This window comes from Aethalodelphis obliquidens, unplaced genomic scaffold (assembly GCF_003676395.1).
Source record: "Aethalodelphis obliquidens isolate GAN/ISIS:26980383/991018 unplaced genomic scaffold, ASM367639v1 scaffold36, whole genome shotgun sequence".
Lineage (NCBI taxonomy): Eukaryota > Metazoa > Chordata > Mammalia > Artiodactyla > Delphinidae > Aethalodelphis > Aethalodelphis obliquidens.
The window spans coordinates 5797501-5818402 of record NW_020837980.1 but is presented as its reverse complement, the minus strand read 5'-3'; the positions used below and the strand labels follow the sequence as shown (position 1 = coordinate 5818402).

Genomic DNA, 20902 nt, shown 5'->3' with positions numbered 1-20902 from the left:
ATGATGCATAATATATCTATATCTCATATAAAGAGGGCCACTTTTCACCATTCAGCCCTGCCTTGGAGTAGTTATTAGGCAAATTGAAAGACCCATTTCTTGAGAATCTTTCTGTTCTGTTAGCCAGGGGTATTACACTGCCTGATATACGCCAGTGTTAAACGTTGGTTAATTCTTAATTGATAGCTCAGCCACTGCAATTGGTTTCATTCAACAGTAATTATTCTCATGTGGCTTGTTGAACTCAATTGTGAGATTTTCCCCCCTTTTCAGTTGTGCATGAAAACAGCAGACTTAGGGTCTTTAGAAAGGTAAATAGTTATTTTTCTTCGGAGGTTCAATTTTATTTGCCTGGAATCTCGCATGCTGTGATTTTCGTCGCTAAAAGGAAAAGCAACCACACGGTCGATAACGCCCCTGGTTAACGATCCAGAGGATTCCCCTCCATATCTTCCCGAGGTGCTTTTGAAGTTCTAAATTTCCCTTCTAAGGGAACGCCCAGCAGTCCCAAGATAAAAGGGTAGCAGAGCGAGCTGGCGGTTTCTTTTATTTGCCTGACTTCAAGCTAGCCATTTTCTGCTCCACGCGCCGCCGGACTCGGACTTGCCCGTGACACAGAGGCGATTGTTTTTCCTTCAAAAGGGGGCTTGGGTGGGTTAGTTTCGTTTCTGACCTGGGAGATGGTAAATGCACCAAGAGAAGTTTAAAACAGGACCCGCAAGGATCTGCCCCGTACCATTATTCTCCTTCCCTTAGAGAGAGCAGGAAAGGCAGCATTTTTTTTCCATCAACACCCACTTCCAGCCCTCGCCGGGCTCTGCGAGGAATGTGTAAAATTAGTGGGCTCCTCTGAGTGACAGTCCGCGGGCCCAATCAGCGCGAGGCGGGGCGCGCCGACGCCCCCCCCCGCGCACTCTCTTTGGCTCATTCCTGCGGCGGGGAGGGGAGAGGGCGCGAGGGAGGGGAGGTACCTGGGACTGGGAGTGATGTCAGCTCCCAGCTCGGTGCCTGCCCGGATTCCTGACATGGTGTAGGGCCGAGAGGGTGGGGAAGGCGGGAGCGGGGCGGGAGAGGACTCGGGGTAGCCAGCCTGTGGCGGGGCCAGAGTGCCGGCGCTTTGAACTCCGGGCGAAGGTGAACCAGAACTTTTGCAAGTCGTGCCGGCGGCTCTCTTCGCTCAGGCAGGTAAGGGAGTTCGGCTCCTCTCTGGGACCGGAGGGCAGTGGCACCGTTGTGTGGTTGCAGCTGCCCCTTCTCGCCGCTCGATTTCCTTTTCCAGCTCCCTCCTGTTTCCCATTGGGAACGGGCACTTTTTTGGGGGTGGGGTAAGGGCTTAACTCCTGGGGCTCCCAACTAGCTTATGTGTGAAGAATACCTCCAGGATAGGACCTGTAAGATCTTGTCTGGGTACTTAAACCCTCCACACCCCAGTCTCCTAGCAATACTTGAGACCCCCAATCAGAGACGTGGTGTGTGTGTGTGTGTGTGTGTGTGTGTGTGTGTGTGTGTGTGTGTGTAGGGGGGGTGTTATTTTAAAATGTCACAAAAAGTTTATGGAATATCGACTCAAAAATTATGCTCTTGGAGAGAGAACAAAAGTTTTGTATTTTTTTTAGCTCGCCTGTGGCCATGTTGATTTAAATGAAAGTCTGTCATCGTTATTCTTACATATTCTTATATAGGAACATAAAAAATCCTTTTATACAGTCCAGTCAGGATGTGAGAAATTCACATGGGGTGTATTAATTATGAGCTTGTGGGAAAACCGGTCTCTTGGGGCACATTTCAACGCCAGCTCTCTTTCACTCATATTTTAACGGAGAATTCCTTTGGTTGCCAACTTTGTGTTCTGGAGGGTTTAGGAAGGCTGCTGAGAATCTTCAGATCTGTTTTCTTTGGCTGTTTGAGAGAAGGATGAGGGCTGGTAGTTGTTTTCATGGATCTCTTTTAGAGGAGCGAGTTTTAACAGGGAAATGTGGCAGAAGGTGCGGCATACAAACTCTTAATTAGAGGAACATGAATTTTTCAACATGTGGGACCAAAACAAATCCTTCCTTTCAATAAGAAGTGCAGAGAGCAATAGAAGAAGAACTTGATGTAGTGCCCCAGTTTGGTATTTAGGGGAAGCAATTGCAAGTCAGGAGCAAAATGGTATTTTGATAAGTGGACGTATAGAATTCTGATTTTGTGTTTATTTCCTGTTTCAAATCCTTTCTGTTTCTTGTTTAGAGATTTTGTGTGCCTGGGTCATTAACTGGGTAGGATTAACTTTCTGGGGAAAAAATTATGGAGTCATAAGCTTACTCAGAACCCTCCCTTCTCAGTGCTGAAGGCTCTTTCTTTTGGAGAAGGAAAGTGTTCGGGCTGAGACTTCTGAGTCAAGTTTCCCTTTTCTTTCACCAGAGTGCTTCAGCAGTGAGGATCCTTCTCTTGCCAGGTCGGGAGGAAACGGGCGTGGACTTCTTTGTGAGTCAAAAGCTGCATCCCAGGTGCCTGTATGTAAGGGCATTTCCGGGAGAGGAGGAAAGAAAGAAGCCACATCACTGCATCTAATAAACCCAAGTCGGGAAGTGTGGCGATAAAGGACTTCGTCGATGGGGTTCTCCCTCTTTCTAGCCTGATGACATTTAGGTGTCAGGGCAAAAAAAGAAGTGTTTTGTTTGCTGTTGTTTATAAAACACCTGGATCTGTATTGCTCTTGAAAAATTTAATTAGCACAGTGTGGATTAAGAGTAGGCTTCTTGCAAAGGCAAGGCATGCCTCACCGGAAAGGCCAGAACATTTTAATTTTGGTTTGTGTTTTGAACTAAGAAACAGAAGTTGCCTACTGTCACTGAAATAATGGTGACCAAGTCTTTTCTGTTTACGTTCTGTAGGAAGTACATAGAACATACGGTATTTTCCAATGTACTTTTTCAGCAGGAAAGAGCAGGAGGTGACGTAGAACTCCTGTGGGCTGGTGTGAGCTCACTGGAGCCTTGGCTGATGGAGTGTTAAGGCTGCTGTTGGTGATACCGAAAGACAGAGCTGCAAAAATCAGTCAAGTAGTATCTTTAGGATGTTATCCTGATGTGCCAAATTCGGATTTATACTTCTTTCCAAGAAGCGAGTCCTGGCTTAGGGACTTGAATATATCAGAGCTTTGAACTGCATTCACAGTTTGTGGAGTAACAGTCATTTTACATACTTAGTTTTAACCAGTATTTCTCTTTCTCCATCTGTGTGTAGGAGGCAGATGTGGTATCGTAAAACATGGTGCTTTTAAAGGACAAAACTTGAAAGACGTTTGAGTTATTGAGAAAGGTAGGATCAGGTTTTGGTTAAATTATTTGACCAGCAACTATCATAGTTTTGATAGCTACTTTAAAAAAAAAAAGATAATCTGGCCTTTGTGGGCAGATGTTGACTTGAAATTCAGGGCACACTGTTGTTGCAGATCAATAGTGCCTAATGTCAAGGGCATTGTAGACATTTTTTGGAAACAAGTTCAGTGAGAGAGAGTTCATTAACTGTTTATGTAGTCTTTTTGTCGCTCACTGTGCCAGCATGAGATAAATCAGAACAAGGTCATTATTTTCCCCTTAGTTACTGACTAGCTGACTTCTTTTTAAAACCTGTTGTTCATATTCATGAAATATTTGTATTTTTATAGTTAATTTAGATTATGTTGGTAATTTGTTAAATTAACTTTTTGAGGTTTTCAGCTCCCATTTTTAAAAATATGTATATCCCAAATAGCACATTTTTCCAACTGTTAAAGAAGACTTCATTCATCATTCTGTCTTTTATTACATGTTTCTGACCTGATTTGAATTACCTGTTCAAAACAATGAATGAATGAGTGAATGAAATGTATGAATATCTATTCACATTTGGGTCTGTGTCTTGATTCTTTATTAAAGAAACATTCCTTCAAGGCGAAAACATAGGCAAGAGACAGTGCACAATAATGACTTCTTTATTCCCAGAGATTTCCCTAGAAAGTCATATTAGTTTTCAAATTAAAAAAATCCCAGTTGAGCAGCCAACTGTGAAATCTTTCAGGGAGCCATGATTTTATTATTGTTTTCTAACCATGGTGGAACAGATGGGTTTAAGTATGAGAGTCAAAGCTGTTAAGGTTAGTGACACTGGGTGTTGTTTGGGGACAAAGGGAACAAAGTGTCCTCTGGCCAGCATTTCCCTTCACCTAAAGGTTGATAATTTCACAATTAAATCAGTCATCAAACTGACCCCAAATCGACACTATCCAAAAACCACTCTGGGCTTGTGCAGTTCTTTGCATCTGTAGTGTGTTATGTCCTTTGTTTCTCAAATTCATAGCAGTGCACGTCAGAACCATTTTCCTAGCCAAAAGCCTACAGCTTTTGTCACATATATCACCACCATAAAGACCGATGCTTTATTAAATGGAGCTAATGGATTAAAAAACCGAAACTGAACTAACCCACCCTAGAAAATACAAAGACTCTTCTATTTCTTTTACACTCTTTATTTTAAATATAGTAATTATTGATGCCAGTTTGGCATTGGTTGATAATGTTTCAAAAAGCCAAATGGTGAGGGTTTCTTTCCCTTCAGTACTTTTTCCCACTTTTAAGGATCTAAAACACCAAACAACTGGATTTTAGATGGAAAAGTGGGCCCTGCCAGGAGTTTTAAGTTTGCACACTTGTTAGGCGGTTTTTGAAGGAGAGGAGGGTTTGAGTGAAACCTCTACCAGCCTGTGCTCCTTGAAGAGCGTCTATTTCTGAAATGTGGGTTTGGACTCTGAGTGATCCAGGTGGGTGTGTTGTCTCAGTTTGTTACTGCACTTCGGTTGCGTGTCTCCCTAGAACTTGGTGTGACTCACATTTTGACTGGCCCACATTCACATCCTTGTTTTTGTTGGCAAATGTAATGAGTTCAGAATAGAAAGATCGTGGAGTGGTTTCTGTATAGAGGTGCACCTAAAAATGCCCATGACTGAAGGAATTGTACAAACTCAGATTGCATTGACTATCAGTCATTCTGGTAGAGGCTCATGCCTCAAATGTGGACCGTGGAGGAAGAAGATCAAGTACCATAACTTTTGGGGCTGGCCACAGATTTTATGGACACCCTTTGAACTCCAGAGTAAGGCCAGGTATTTTCACCTCTCCTTTAACTTAGAGAAATTAAGCATTTGTCAAAAAAAAGCAGATGCAAGTTCAAGGGAGCAGGTATGCTGATTCCTCGTGTTGTGTGTTGGTTAACAAAGGAAAACTTAATTTTACCTGGTGAGAGAGAGACTAAGGATGCTGTTTTCAGTGGCAAGTCCATTCATAAGTAAGTGGCCAAATTCTTTAGGCAAGCAAGGTAGTTCTTGGGAAGAAGTAGGTGGGCCCATCGGAAACGGTTTTACCTCTTCCATGCTATGAATGTAACTATGAACCATACCATTGCATACGGCTATGTCATCTTGTATTTCCTGTGAGCCTAGGATATAGCTCACAGAAGTCCTTTTGCTGGCTTTCTTTCACCCTTCTCTCCATATATAGTACTTTTCACAAATATCATCTCGCCATCACAGAACTGTATGAGGTTTTTATAAGGAACGTTTATCGAACTTACTTTATTTGAAAGAAAATGCAAACAGGCTAAAACTCTATGGTCTCCTTAACTTGGTAGTGTGGCTGCAGTTGCATAAATAATATCCCTGCAACCATTATCTCTTTCTAAAGATAATGCTTCTCATAACAACACATGGTCGAGGATTTTATTTTGCTTGAATTGGAATTTGAACTCCCTCTACTTTTTCTTATGAACGATGGAAGAGTCAAATGAGCCTGTAGCTTCTCATCTAACGTAACTCTGGCAAGTGAGTGAGTTGGAGGAAGGGAAACAGTGACGACTCAGGGGAAACACTGATTGAACCTGTGAGTCTGCCAGGACGGTTTGTGTGAAGTCACCTGGGTCTTGGTGTTTTTCCTCTGGATCAGCTGTTTGGATGCTTCTGTAAAATTTTCACATTATTCCAGCCTCCACCCCCATCAGTGGGTGACTTTGCACAGCCAAGGGGGCTTTTAAACACAGATTTAAGGTTCTTCTATTGCTTTCTTCTCAGGGTACCTTGATTCTCTAGGGTGACTTACATTCTACATTACCCTGTGGAGCAGACACAGATAGATGCCCAGTCATATCCATCCTGCCCACTTTTTCTCTACAGCTGAACCATTTTATTTTATTATTTTTATTTTTTAATTTTTTTAACATCTTTATTGGAGTATAATTGCTTTACAGTGGTGTGTTAGTTTCTGCTTTATAACAAGGTGAGTCAGTTATACATATACATGTGTCCCTATATCTCTTCCCTCTTGCGTCTCCCTCCTTCCCACCCCTCTAGGTGGTCACAAAGCACCGAGCTGATCTCCCTGTGCTATGTGGCTACTTCCCACTAGCTATCTATTTTACGTTTGGTAGTGTATATATGTCCACGCCACCGTCTCACTTTGTCCCAGCTTACCCTTTCACCGTGATAGTTTAAAAAAAAAAAAGGTTGATTTCCCAGAATCCCTTGCAGCTGGGTGGTATCTAGGCGACATAGTCCTGGCCAGTGAGATGCAAGTAACTGGGAGGGGCTCTCCCACACACTCTTATAAGGGAACGGCCTCTGTGAGCTCGCCGGTGAGGCTGTTTTTCTTTGTACTTCCTTCTCCCAGGAGCAGGGATGCTGTTTTCTAAGCGGAGAAGCCATCTTGTGACCAAAGACGAGAAGCTTGAGGGGTAAGCAGGTTGGGAATCTGATGGCCTTCTGGAACGGCTGTACCAGACCTGGTCTGCCCACCTCTTGATTTATTTTGAGAAAAATAAATCTCTATTTGGTTCAGCCACAGAAGTTGGGTCTGTTACTTGAAGCCAAATGTGATCCTGACAGTTTAAATTTTAAAGAAGTCATAGTTCATCTTTTCTCTCAGAACTCAAAGGCAGCATCCTGGATGACAGAACGAGGGTTCGGACTTTGGAGCCCTGCAGACCCTCAAGTTGAATCTTGGCTTGGCTATTCGTTACAGTCTAATCTTGGCAAGAAATTTAACTTCTTTGGGTCTCAGTTTTCCTCTCTGTAAGATGTGGTACTGATGTTTGTCTCATAGAAGTTTTGTCAGTATTAGAAATTATTAATAGAAATAATAATGACAAATTTGGTACATAGATTTTCAACAAATGGTGGCAGCTATTACTGAAGGAGAATGTGAGGAGCCTTAAGAAGGGGAGGCAAGTCATACAACTTCTAGTAGGTTCTCAGTAAACATAGATTGAATGGCTGAATGGTTAGCTTTATGGCTGCAACCACTTGCCTCCATGTACTTAATATTCATTCCGAAACAACACCCGTCTCTTATCCTCAGTCCCACCTGCCTACACCAGAATACTTGGAGCTTTTCTGTTCTCCAACTTTGGTTGAAAAAGCAAAGGGTATTCTTATGACAGTTTTATTACCTGTAAGCATAGAGATGAAGGGGGTGGGCTCCCGAGTCAGACAAATGTATTATAGATTAGACTCTCCTGTCCTTATGAGCTGTGTGATTTTGTCTTCTGTGAAATGGGAATAATTGGGTGGGTAATGAGGATTACCTGCAATATATGTGAAGTATCAGCAGCTGTTGTCCTGGCACACAGTGAACTGGATCGATGACGGATATATTTACTATTTCATTGAACATTTGTTAAGCAATTCTTGGCCTTGGTACAAGGTCCTCTTGGAGATGTAAGGACGAATAAAACACGGTCTTTATCCTTAAGAATATGCATATACAGGAGATGGGGGCAGAAATGGGGTGACCCTCCTTACACATAACAATAGTAAAAAACAGATTTGGAAAACTATTTAGCTGTTAAAAAATTGGGGAAAAATATACTGACTTAAACAGATGTCTGTGATATGTATTTTAAGAAAAAAAGCCACCAAGCATACATGTATAAGTTATATTTGTCAATGCAGGAGAAAAATTGCTAAATGGGGTGGTTTGTGGAGGATGGGATGACGACGGCAGGGAAGTTGAGGGACCTTTAATTTTTTTTGTAGCATATTGATGTTTATTTTACAACACTCATGCATTACTCTTGAAATATAAAAAGTATTAAAGTTTAAAAAATCAATTTGTTGGGCCTCTTGAAGGTAGGTGGTGGAAGATTGTGCTGTGAGAGAGCACATTGAGCTATGAACTTGAGCAAAGGATTGGGTCTAGTGGGATCCCACTAGAGGCGGTAGGATTTGAATGGGCCTTGAAGGATGAGTAGGACTTTTTGAGGAGGCAGTGGGGGGAATGAGCATGCTTGGATTTGGAGCAAAGTGTAGAATATAATTAGATTAGTGTCAGAGAAAGATAAGATGGAAAGATCACTATTGTTAAGAGAGGTAAGATATACGATAGCCAGATCTCAGAGGGTTTAAAAAGAGTGACATAATGCTTTAAAATGAGATTTTTTTAGTGTGTAAGTTGGGGAGGGATCTGAGAACTATTACTTTATAAAAATGACTCTTGGAATAGTATGTTAAATGTTAGGAGGGGTATTAGGAGGGGCAAGGGGAGGGGGGAGGGATAGAACAACCTGAAGAAAGGCACACAGCAAAAGTTAAATTTTAATGGGAAATATGGTGAATTAAGATTTGATCATCTGGAGTTTGAGATTCCATCATGACCCACAATAACCTACCTTCATTTTCTCATTGTGTAAACTCGTAAAATCATAGAACCTGTCTCACTGGGTTTTTAGGAGAATAACCACCACAACAATAATAATAGCTAATGCTTACATAGCACTTGGTATGTACCAAGCACTGTTCTAAGTGTCATACATATTTTAACTTAGATTTAATCCCTACATCAGCCCTGTTCTTATTCAAGATGAGAAATCTGAGACACAGAGAGGCTAAGTGAATTTCCCAAGGCCACACAATTGTGTGTGTTGGACTGAGGATTTACTTATTTATCTATTTATTTATTTTATAAATTTATATATTTTTGGCTGTGTTGGGTCTTCATTGTTGCGTGCAGGATTTCTCTAGATGTGTCGAGCGGGGGCTACTCTTCGTTGCGGTGCACGGGCTTCTCATTGTGTTGGCTTCTCTTGTTGTGGAGCATGGGCTCTAGGCACGCGGGCTTCAGTAGTTGTGGCGTGTGGGCTCAGTAGTTGTGGCTCACGGGCTTAGTTGCTCTGCGGCACGTGGGATCTTCACAGGCCACATCCCCTGCATTGACAGGCAGATTCTTAACCACTGCGCCACCAGGGAAGTCACAGGACTCAGGATTTAAATGCAGATAGGTACAGTCTCCAGGGTCCGTATCCTCAACCACTTGTACATGGCATGTGAAAAGCAATTAAGAATTGTTAGTTGATTTTATTCACATGAGGATGTTAAGCAAGAATTTCGAAATTCAGGTTTGGAGTTTAGTCCCTCGAGTGATGGACCATCTCCATAGGGCTGCTACCTAAAGAGCGAGAGTAGGTGAACTCGCCAAAGAAGAGGATGCAGAATAAAAAAAGAAACAAGGACACAACCTTCAGGGAACTCTTGACGTTTGGACATGGTCAGGCCAAAGAAAAGTTATTAAAGGTGACAGAGCAGGAATGCCCAGAGAGGTGGAGGTTGATGGTGGCAAGGGAACGAAGCACACCCACACAAGTGGACCGTCCATGCCATCCAGTGCCGCAGACCCATTACAAGGACGGGTCTGAGAAACGGCCCCTGGTCCAGCCGTCTGGCCATCCGTGAGCTGGGAGAGCAATTTCAGCACAGTAGACGTGGAATCCAGAATGCAGAAGATTGAGAAGTACGTGGGAGGTGATGAACCTCAGGCTGTCCCGTTAGCCCAGCCTTTCAAGGACTTGAGCAAGGAGGTAACGTGCTCTGACAGCGTGGGTTTGAGGAAGGTCCAGGCAGAGAGGGTGATATGAAAGCAGCAAACAAGAGGTGAGAAGGAGAGGGATAGATTGAAATTAGGCGGAGAGTGCGGGCTAGCTTTGAAATCTGTAAGAGTGCTCCTTCAGATGGAATGGAAGAAAGGATGGGGAAATTGGGGAAAAAATGTGATTGGAAGAGATAAGAGCTGAGTGAGTTCACCCCAGGGAGTCTGCATTTTTTTTTTTTTTTTTTCTTCAGTCTAATAGGAGATGGTGGGAGGAAATTCATAGACAAGTAACTCAGGCTCCTGAGAGCCTGGCTCTCCAGGATTATTGGGACAGAGGAAACATTTGAAAGAATGACAGAAGTCTCTCATCTAAACAATGCAAACTGACACATTTGCCAGGATGTGTCTCCAGGCAAGAGATTAATTTATTGAAGTGGAAAGTAGTGGCACAGAAAAGAAGAGGAGAATGAAATGAGACAAAGGAAAACTTGACTGTATTTGAAGGAGGAATTTTTAGACACCACACTGAATGGTTCTCAGGACAACTTGTCAGGGGAAACCTGAGCATCCTGAGTGATGGGAAGCAGCCTGGGTTTGGTTAACACTGAACCACCAGAGCACCAGGGAATACTTTATAAGGGGGAGTTGTCCAGCAGAGAGACCTCTGCCTTACATGCTGCTACTGGTAAGGTCTTTAATCTTCAGTTTAACTGATTATTTCTAGAAAGATCTTTGGCCGAAAGACATTGGGTTGCGGTGTTTCAGCAGATTTGTTGTTGCAATGACATGAGTGGGATGAGAAAAGGACTGAAGCAATCTAATAATTAAGAGTGTGGTACTAAAAATCAGCACCACTGCCATCAATCCATAGGTGGGTCCTTTGGGGGTTGCTTTGAATGATGTCAGTAAAAACGTATCCAAGCGTGGGCAGCGTATTTAGATGGGCATAATATTCTTGAGTTCAGTGGTTCTCAGTGGGACCAGCTACATAATTAGTGGAGCCCAGTATAAGATGAAAATGTGTGGCCCCTTGTTCAAAAAGCAGGAAAAAGTGCTGTTAAAGGTACTAACATAAAAGCTTTTCCTTTTCTCCCATAGTCTCTCTCTTTACTCATCATGGTGTTTATTTGCTATTTAATGTCATTCTAAGTGAAGGAAAGTTAAAAATAAAAACTATCAACATGAATTTCATTGTTCATCTTTATTTTATGCAATGCCAGTATTAAATGCAAATATAAGAGTGTTTAACACGTATGCAGAATTATTGAAGTCACACACTTCATAATGTTTTGTAGTTTGTAAATGCATTTGTATATTCTTCCTACCAGAATAGAAGAAACACTGCACAAAACTGACTACCCTTACTTCACGTCTCCATTTGCACAGTCTATCAATCTTCGGCTTATAGAAGGAAGGACTGAAAGGAAAAAGAACCATGGGTTGCTCTGTCTTTCCTTCTGTGCCGTCATCTTCAGTGTCAGTGGTTGGTTAATACAGGGGAGTAACAGGAGTAAAAGAGGATATGAAAGGATTCTTTGGTTGTTAGTGTTTCTTAGAAAGACACTGCCTAGTTTCTACACGTACAGCAAGTTCTGGATCGAATGGAAAGCATGGCCTCTTGTTGCTGTCAGCACCCACCCACCTGCTTACTCAGTTGCATTTGTAACACATTTACCTTGAACTCGCTTTGAGTCTTATTGAAGTCCATGCATCGTGGGTCCACCGAAATTCTGTGCTTATGGGGCCCTGCAAACACTATTATGAATAGGGCAGCAGGGAATTGTGGCCACACGTATTAAACAGATCTCCTCTGTTCACATGCATGGTCCACTGTGCCATCAGACCTCATTTACAGAACACAAGTTCAAAGTTTACATCATTAGGAATCTTGATGATGACAGCAGAGCATTAAACCAGGTGTGGGGTGTTTCTGAGCCTGGGGTTCTGTGTGTGACTACAGGTTACAAGTCCGTGAAGATTGCCCGGGTTCTTGGAAGTCAAAGAGCTCAATTTTAAGCCTGAGCTACCTTCTGCTCTTAAAGTCTCAGCTTCAGTATCAAAGTTTACAGTGGGTCAGGTTTGCATGTGGTATCCTAGAGACCCCCCTCCTGGCCATCAGCACTGTCATATTTGCCTTTCAAGTGTTTTCTGAATCACTCTCCATTCCTTCCGCCAATGCCTTGGTTTACATCCCCATCAACTCTGACATAGACCCTGCAGTTAGTCTCTTCCCTGTATTCTGCACCTCATCGCCAGACACATCTTCCAAATAAACCTTTGGTACAAGGCCACCCTGCCCTGCCTGGTCCTTGCTTTGATCTCCTGCGGGCTCTGGCTTGCAGCAGAGTTCTCACACTGGTGGGCCTGGGATGAAGACTGCCTGCAGACAGGTTTGGTTTGACCTACGCAGTAATTTAAGAAATTCGTGCTAGTACTTAAATGTTTTGGAGATTTCACTTACTGAAAATTCAGATTTAACAAAGAGAAGATCTGGCTTCTCTGGGCTCTTGTTTCCTTGGGCTATGCTGGTGCCCTAGAGAACAGGAGGACCTGTGGACAAGGGGAGGAAAATTGACTCCTTGTTCTGGCAAAACCTTCACTTGCATAGATCTAGAGCACATATTTGCCTGTTGTTCTCGGGGAATGCTGTGAAGCAATTGGAACGCTGATCTTTTAATTTGAGAAATTAAGTTCTCCAACTTCATAATGTAAGTTGGGTGTATGCTTTGTAGCAGCCCTTGGGTTTTTTTTAATGTCATTTTTTTGTTTTTTAGCCCTTCGTTGCTTTTTTAGGAGAAAAATTTACTAGGTCTCACCTGGTCAGTGTCACCACTGTGTCACTTGTGACCTCATCTGATCTTGGCCTGTTTCTCCAAGCTTGTCTTCGTGCTGGCTGTGCTCAGACCCAGGCTCTGCACCCCTGGAGCGCTTTAAGTCCACTCAACCTTCTACATTTCCTGTTGTCTTTCTCTTTGCTTAAACCCTCCTCTTTCCTCTAGGCCCCCTTAAAGTAGTTCACTGGGAGATCCTTGCTGAGAGCCTCAGTCTGAGCTCAGCCTGCAAACTCTGCTGGAAGCAGGTACTTAAATTTTTAGAGTTCTAAATGCTAAAGTACCAAGTGGGTGATGAGTTCAGGTTGTTTGTGAAGGTTCCTTCCAGCCCAGTGATTTTGAGATGCCATGATTCTGCCAATGCCTGTGCCTGTGGGTTACCATGCACTTGATATGTAGTTGTTTTTTTGAAGTTATTCTTTGTGCTAGGAACTTTGCTTGCTCCATTTCACTTAAATATGAGGGCGACATTAGCATTATCTCCATCCTACAGATGAGGAAACCGAAAGCTTTTCCCAAAACGGATGCTCCAAATGGCTTATCTCTGGTTATATCTTAATTCTTCAAATAGATTATATACTTGTTGAAGGCCATGACTGTGCCTTTGTTGCCAGGCCCTGCTACCCAGTAGGGATTCAATGAATGTTTAAGTGATGAAAGGAATGGTTCATTCGGCCAATATGCATTGGGGCCTAGACGAGGCTCTGTGGGGATGCAAAGGAGACTCAAGTCGTATCAGTTATATTGTAAGATAGACCTCCTACCTGTGCACAAAGACAGGATAGTTTTTGATCTTGGGCTGTGGATTTAGATGAACCTATAGCTGTGTCTGTTTCTTCACTTGTAAAATGGGGGCAACAATAGTACATAGTTTGTAGCAGTGGTTTTAAACTGGGGTGATTGTGCCCTGTAGTAATCATTTGGCAATGTCAGGAAATATGCCTTGTGTCACAACTAGGGGTGGAGGGAAGACTGACATTCAGTAACTCATGTCCAGGGATGCTGCTAAACATCGTACAATGCACAGGACAGGCCCCTTCCCACAACAAAGGAATAGCCCCGAACGTCAGTAGTGCTGAGGCTGAGAAACCCTGCCTTGTAGGCCCCTGAAGATGAAACAAGATAACGAATACAAAGAGCTCGACAGAGTTAACTGTTACTCTAAGAAAACAATCTCAAAGACTGCAAAATCAGCTGCTGGGAGGGCGAACCCCAAAAAGCTTAATTTCAGAATATCTGTGATTCTTGCTGAGGAAAAGCCTTATGCTAAGGATTTCATGCTGTCCTGTTTAGAAGTGACAGACTCACTGGAGATTGTGTGTGTTAAAGGATTTCATGCTCTCTTGTTTAGAAGTGACAGACTCACTGGAGACTGTGTGTGTTACACTGTGTACTAACATGAGCTGGCGTGGATTTATCAAAGCTGTAAAAACAATTATTAATTTTTAGGGTGTTCCTGATAAACTTCCTGCTTGCTTAACTGGTTTGTTCTGTGGAGATAATTTTGGCGTGTGGGTTTAAATCCTCTGATAGAGAATGTTTTGGTTAGTGAATTTCCAAAATGTGTTTTGATAAGTAGGACATGAAAAGTTTTTGTTTCCACATCAAGAAGCTTATTGTTTATAAGTTTAAAACAAAGCCCCTTTCCCCCTGCTTACTGCCTTACCTGTCTACTGCACAGTGTTTTGGTGTGTATAGGCTTGGAGAGCTTTTGGATTTACATCTTTTTTTTTTTTTTTTTTTTGTGGATTTGAAGTTGAGGCTGTTATTAAAATTTTTTGTAATTATAAAAGTAATATATGAGCCTTCTAGAAGATTTGGTTAGTATAGAAAATAAAGAAGACGCAATTTAAAAAAGATAGTCCTCAGTATTCCTGCCACACAAAAGTACAACTACCTTTGGTGTGTTTCCTTCCATTTTTTTCATTGATGTATTTTTTTCCATATTTGAAATATTCTGAGTGTGTAATTTTGTGTCCCACTTTATTTTTACTTAATTAATTTTTTTTTTTTTTCCTTCGGTACGTGGGCCTCTCACTGTTGTGGCCTCTCCCGTTGCGGAGCACAGGCTCTGGACGCGCAGGCTCAGCGGCCATGGCTCACGGGCCCAGCCGCTCCGCGGCATGTGGGATCTTCCCGGACCAGGGCACGAACCTGTGTCCCCTGCATCGGCAGGCGGACTCTCCACCACTGCACCACCAGGGAAACCCCAATTAATTTTTATTTATTTATTTGGCCGCACCGTGGGGCTTACGGGATCTTAGTTCTCTGACCAGGGATTGAACCCAGGCCTACGGCAGTGAAAGCATGGAGTCCTAACCACTGGACTGCCGGGGAATTCCCTTTAACATTGTTTTATTTGCATGTCCTCACACTACTATAATATCTCTAAATATTATTTCTAAGGACTGTGAGATGTTCCATCTATGGGTGTTTCATGATTTATTTAATCCCATCCAGCACATACAGCCTGTTTTCAGTGTTTGCTGAGTATCCTTCTGTATTTCAGCTCATTCCCATCTTTACAAGAGATGACCAAAAGCAGAACCAAAGGGTGTGGGTCACAGTGCCTGGATATCTTGATCCATGTAGATGTCAGTTGCCAGAAAGTTTCTACTAAGTTTTGCTGCCATTAGCAGTGATATTCTCATTTTAATAACATTTGATAACTTTCTAGTAGAAAAGGTATTTCATTTTTCTTTTTTATTTATTTGCTGTTTATGAGGTCAAACATGTATATGACTGTTGGCCGTATTTCCTGTTTGTATACTTTCCCCATATTATCAATTAGGAATTAAGTGTTATTCTCATTTGTCATAAACTCTAGTTTATGTATTTCATTTATTTACCCTTATTAACCCTTTCTCATAGTTACTGCAAATATTTTCACCTAGTTTTTTTCCTAATTTTTCTGATTAAAAAATTTTTGTTTTTAGTGATACAGAATTATAAAAATTTTATGTAGTTAAATCTGTTGATTTTCTTTTCCACTGGGGATCTTCGACCTTCCTTCATCTATATTCAGATGAACCCTTTCTGCTCTGGAAGTCACCATACTGAGTCATCAGTGTTTAAAATTCTGTCCCAAAGTAGACTGCTGTCGAGTTTCCTAATGAGGATAAAAGTGCTTGGTCTAATATGGGCACCCACTGTGTACCATGGAAACCCTTCACATGAGCGTGAGTGTGTATATCTGTGTGTGTGTGTGTGTGTGTGAGTGAGTGAGACAGAGAGAGAGAGAGAGAGAGAGAATAGGGAAAGTTGATTAGAAAGGATGAGGCTCTCGTTGGGACCCCACCCATTCGGTTTTGTTTTAAATTCCTTTCTCTCAGGGTGGGAGTGAGCTTCAGCAGGCAGGGGGCCTTCCAGAGATTCCCAGGTGGCTGAGCGCCTGGGACCAGCAGCTGGCTGGGCCACCTGTGGCTGTGCCTGGCACAGAGTTGGCCCACAACGATTTGTTTGTTTAGTGCAGGAGAACGTAGACTGAGCCCGAGACGGGGCCTGTCTGCTCCTTGCTGTCAAGGTCCATTCTCTCAGGCTTCAGGTTGTGTGCTGCTCAGCCTCTGGAAGTGGCTCCCTGCCCTGCAGTGGGCTCACGGGAGCCCACAGCCCTGCTCACTTGCAGGTCACCAGCTGCATTAGCTGAAGCCCGAAGAGGGAGGTAGCAGTAACAACCAGTGCTCACCTGTTCTGCACACTCGTTTCACTCGGGCTTTCTAATATGCTTCTCACCTCAACTTTATGAGGTTAAACACTATTTTCATCTCCGTTAATTTGGAGGAAACCACGACTCAATAAAAGCATAATTAAAATCTGGAGCTTATGAAACAATTCCATCACTGTAATTTCTTGGTGTAATTTCTTGGTGATGCTGTTGGGCAGAGGGTAGCAGCAACTGTTTTAGGTTTTCGAGTCAGATATATCTTGGTTGGAATCCTAAGATAGTCATGTCTTAGCGTATTGAATTGGTTTTTGCGTCTCTGAAATGGGAACAACAGTGTCTACCTTGTAGGAGCATGAAACTGAGATAGTACATGCAAGATGCCCAGCACAGTACCTGGCCCATTCATTGTGGAAGCTCAGTAACGATTGTTTCCTAGTCTCGATGCTGAAAATGCCTTTGTTCTTTTTTGTTTAAAAGCTTCAGAATAGCTAGGAAACCTGCTCAGACTTGTGAAATTTTAGTAAATGTTATTTATATTTAAGTGCAAGAAGCATTTCTTTATCTGCCCTACTTATTTTCCTGTTCAGTAGATTTTCTTTTCTGGTGTAGCTAAGTCACGTACTTCTCTGAAATCCTTCTGCTTGGAGAATTTCCTGATGAACCCCCAGTTTAGGACTATACTCACAGCCAAAATAAAACATGCTTTGTCTATGTGTTTATGTACAAAGCACAGACAGTTCTCTAGAAGGGCAATAACTCAGGCATTCCTTTACACATAGTTGAGAATTTTGACATTATTCATGGAGCTGTTATTTGTTTGTGTATCATAAACATTCAGGTAACAGAGCAGCATTAAAGTTATAGAAAATCACAAGAAAATACAAAGTTGTTAAATAACTTAGGAGAAGAGTTGTTAAATAAATCATTTTTTCATACCATATAAAAGTTGGGTTAGACCTGACTGGTCCTTACGCTATACCTTGTTAACCACTTAAAAAAAAAACTTTGCTAATATTATTGCTATTTCTGACTAAAGAATCTCAACATGAGGGTTGTCTTGCCATTTAACTTCTACTGTATGCTTATTCAGACTTGTCCATTTTAATAAATTGAGCCAAGTAATTATAAATGTTGTTATTGTAGAACTATAATCCAGTGCAGTCTTGTTTCTATGGAGTTAAAGATAACACCCTTTGGGAGTCTTCTTTAAAATATGCCCTGGACCGTCTTGTTTTTCTGTCCCTGAAGCCATGATTGCATTTTCAACAATACATCAACCTAGTATTGGAATGGGGAAAAGTTAATGAGGATGGGGCTTTATTGGGTTAATAACTAATGCTCTCATTCCTGTTCTGAGAAATTTAGATCTGTAGCTTTGTGGTTTTTCCATTCCCTGCCCTCTCTTTAGTAGCAGGAGAGAGACAAGGATGGGAAAGCCTTTTAAAAATGTAATTTATATAAATTCATGAATTAGAGTTGTGCTTTTATATAGTTCATACCGTATGTATATGCTTTCCGAGAAACATGGATATAGTTACGTATCAGTGAGTAAGTGAAATTTACACGATTTCTCAGTTCCCTTTTATGTCTCGAGTTCGAGGATTAAAGTGAGTGAACTGTTGGCCAAATCTTGCGAATGTTGCAAACGGAGTGCAGTGCATTATAAAGTGCCACACCCAATTTTAATGGTCAGTAGGCAATTGTTTTCCTCAAATTCCAGGCCCATCGTTTGATTTCTTAATTTGCAGCCAAAGTGGACATTTGGGGGCAGAGTGGGTAGCGGTGCTAAGGATTAAGAGAGTAGGTTGAATCTGGAAGAATAAAATCGGTGCTGACCTGACTACTGATTTACAGGATACAAAGGACTAAAGACTAGGCTTTGTGATCCTGAGATAACAATCCAGTTCAGCCCTGTGCCCATCACTTCAGCCAGATCATTTTGGCACCAGCTCTTTGAACAAAGCCTGAGAACCCAGCAAGTTTTACCAGGCATTTCTTGTTGCTACTGGTTGGCTTTTGTGGAGTCGGTAGAGTAATTAGCTCTCATTAGCATGTCCACAAGCTGTAATGCATCCACCTGCTTGCTTCTGGTCCTGAAACCATAACATCCTCACCTGATCTCTTTAGTCCCAGCATTTTTGTATTGCAGAAACAGAATGCCAACTGGGCAGGAGTAAAATCCACCAAGTGCCTCGGATAACAGTAGCAAAACCTATTGACGAGGGTAGGAAGGCTTTCCTAAGAACAATGATTGTGTCTAGGAAATTGGGGAACTGTTTAAAGCATTTTCTTCTTTTCTCCCCTCTTGTGTATGAGACTGACGTGAAGCAGGTTCAGGTTCAGTGTTCAGCAGACACTGAACACTGGTAGTCGTATAACTGGATCCCCTAGTCTCTTGTCAGCCATATTCCAGAAGCTGTGGTCTGTATCAACAAAGAGTCTGGAGTGTTTGGAGTCACTGAGAGACAGAGAGACCTTTGGTGGTGACTTGTGACCCTGTTCAGGACCCCATGCCATCGGTAGTCCTTGTTCCCATGAAGTATAGGTCTGTAGTATGAAGGTGGGAGCCATAAAGGCAGAAGGAGGGAGACAAGGTTTTGGGGCTTTGTACACAAGCCTGGAGAAATATGTAGACAAATTGCAAATGGGCAGAATTTTATATGAAAGGACCTTGGAACCAAGAATCTGCAGTCTGATCCCAACATTGATCAGCTGTGTCATCCTGGGCAAGTCACTTAACCAGGCATAAAGTTGAGATAAAAATACCAGCCCAGCCCTTGCCCGGAGAGCTGTGAATGTCAGATGAGACAGTGTGTGAAAAGCTATAAAACGTTAAGCAGTAGTATGATTTTAAGTTGAATTTTTTTTTATAGAGAATACATTATCTACATTTTTAACATTCTGAATCCAAACCTCTGGTAATAAGATGCAAGCACCTGCTTTTCCTCTGATTTCTACTCCTGTGACATCCCTAACTCCATCCCTGGACCCTAACCTGGACTAGAGCCTGGATGATGACTAGGTAGTTCCTTGAGGTTTATCTGGGAGATGGTGTGCTGCCTCCTGGGCAACGTGGTAGCAGTAGCTCTTGATTCCTGCGCAGGCCTGTCTGCCATCTGCTTTTTCGGGGATACAGTAAAGAGTACAATGTCATCAATAATCGATCAGCTCTAGGAATTGTTCCCTGTTATTAAAAGTTTGGAATGTTGGGAATAAAGTGTTCAGGACTCATTGTCATACATCTATGTAGCACTGTTCTCTTCAAGTGGCTTTAGAGTAAAGATTTCCTCTGATGTAGCTTATAAAGCACGTGTGTCTTACGTGGGGAGGGGGTATGCTCTAATGGGCAAGGGTAGAAACCGTAGCTCAGCACCCTGTGGTCTGGTGTCAGTTTCCAGTACCACGTGATGTGATGTTGTGATGCACAGATCACTCGCCTGGCGATGTCTCACCTCCCTTGTGAAACTGTGATACTCCTGGGCATTATTTAAACTCCTGTCCCTGGTGACTGCATTGGGTTGGTGTTCAGAAAGTGGTCTGAGTTGATTATCAAAATGTGTAACTTTTAAACGGAATCACAAGTATTTTTCAAAGACTGTCTTCAGCCTTCAAAGGACCTTTGATAGAACATGTCCCTCTAGGGCCTGTAACTTCCTCAGTACGATTTAAAAAGTAACGTTCTACACTTAGAAAACAGCTTGTCTGTTTTTGGATTGGCTGGAAGCGCACCAGGAGTCGGATGCTGAAGGAGTTTAGGGGTGAAGAAAAGAAGGCAGCAGGGCTGGGCAGAGGACAAGCTGACTGGCAGTGTGGGTGTAACTGAGGCCCTGGCTGCCCTTATGGTGAGCTCTGGAGCTGGGGTGGCCCTGCCCAGTTGTCTCTGAGGCAAAGAGCTGGACCTATGTATCCCTGAATCAGCCAGTGGCTGGCACCTGGCCACCCCTTCTGGGGGCGTTACTTTGGGTGAAGCTGTGTCCTGCCACTGGCTGAGGACCTTCCCTGTGAGCCGGCAGCAGCTGGGGATGGGTGCCCTGGCCCTAAAAACGGGGTCCGGTTGGAGCACAGTAGTGACCACTACCCTGTCCCAAAGAATCTAATCCCTTAAGAGAGAAACAGACAAAATATGTAGCACCAGAATCCCAGCAGTATGGCAAGTCGCTTTATCTGCAAAGTTAGAAAGTTTGCATCCCTTAGCAAAACTGAAGGAAGAGGTCCTACCCCTTTGTTAATGATAAATCAAACAGATCTCTAGCCTCTCCGAAGTTTGAGACACTTGGATAATATTTACACCTGGTTATGGTATAGCAGGGGCCCGCTTCTATGTTTGTGAAACAGCTGACACATAATTGAATCCTTTTTCCCAAGCGTGAATTACTGCATGTTTGGCATATTCATCATATGTGTACATGAAGGCAGTTGTTTCTGGGGTATTTAATTCATGTTGAATTTATAGGATTGGTGGGTCACCACCACAAAAGGCAGGTAAGGCACACAGACCATGAAACTCAGAACATTCCAGGGGACCCTACGGATGG

General features: G+C 42.6%; 1 protein-coding gene across 8 annotated transcripts in view; it reads left to right on the top strand.

Annotated features, from left to right (window-relative positions):
- The first annotated feature begins 1058 nt into the window (after nt 1-1058).
- The window catches only part of PPFIBP1 (PPFIB scaffold protein 1), a 178026-nt gene continuing 158182 nt past the window's right edge, over nt 1059-20902 (top strand). For 7 of the 8 annotated variants that reach the window (XM_027129376.1, XM_027129375.1, XM_027129373.1 and 4 more), the window contains exon 1: nt 1059-1185. The gene's annotated coding sequence lies outside the window, so the exon portion shown is untranslated. Of the gene's footprint in view, nt 1186-6680; nt 6745-20902 lie in introns of all 8 variants that reach the window. The other variant, XM_027129370.1, reaches the window with a different exon arrangement.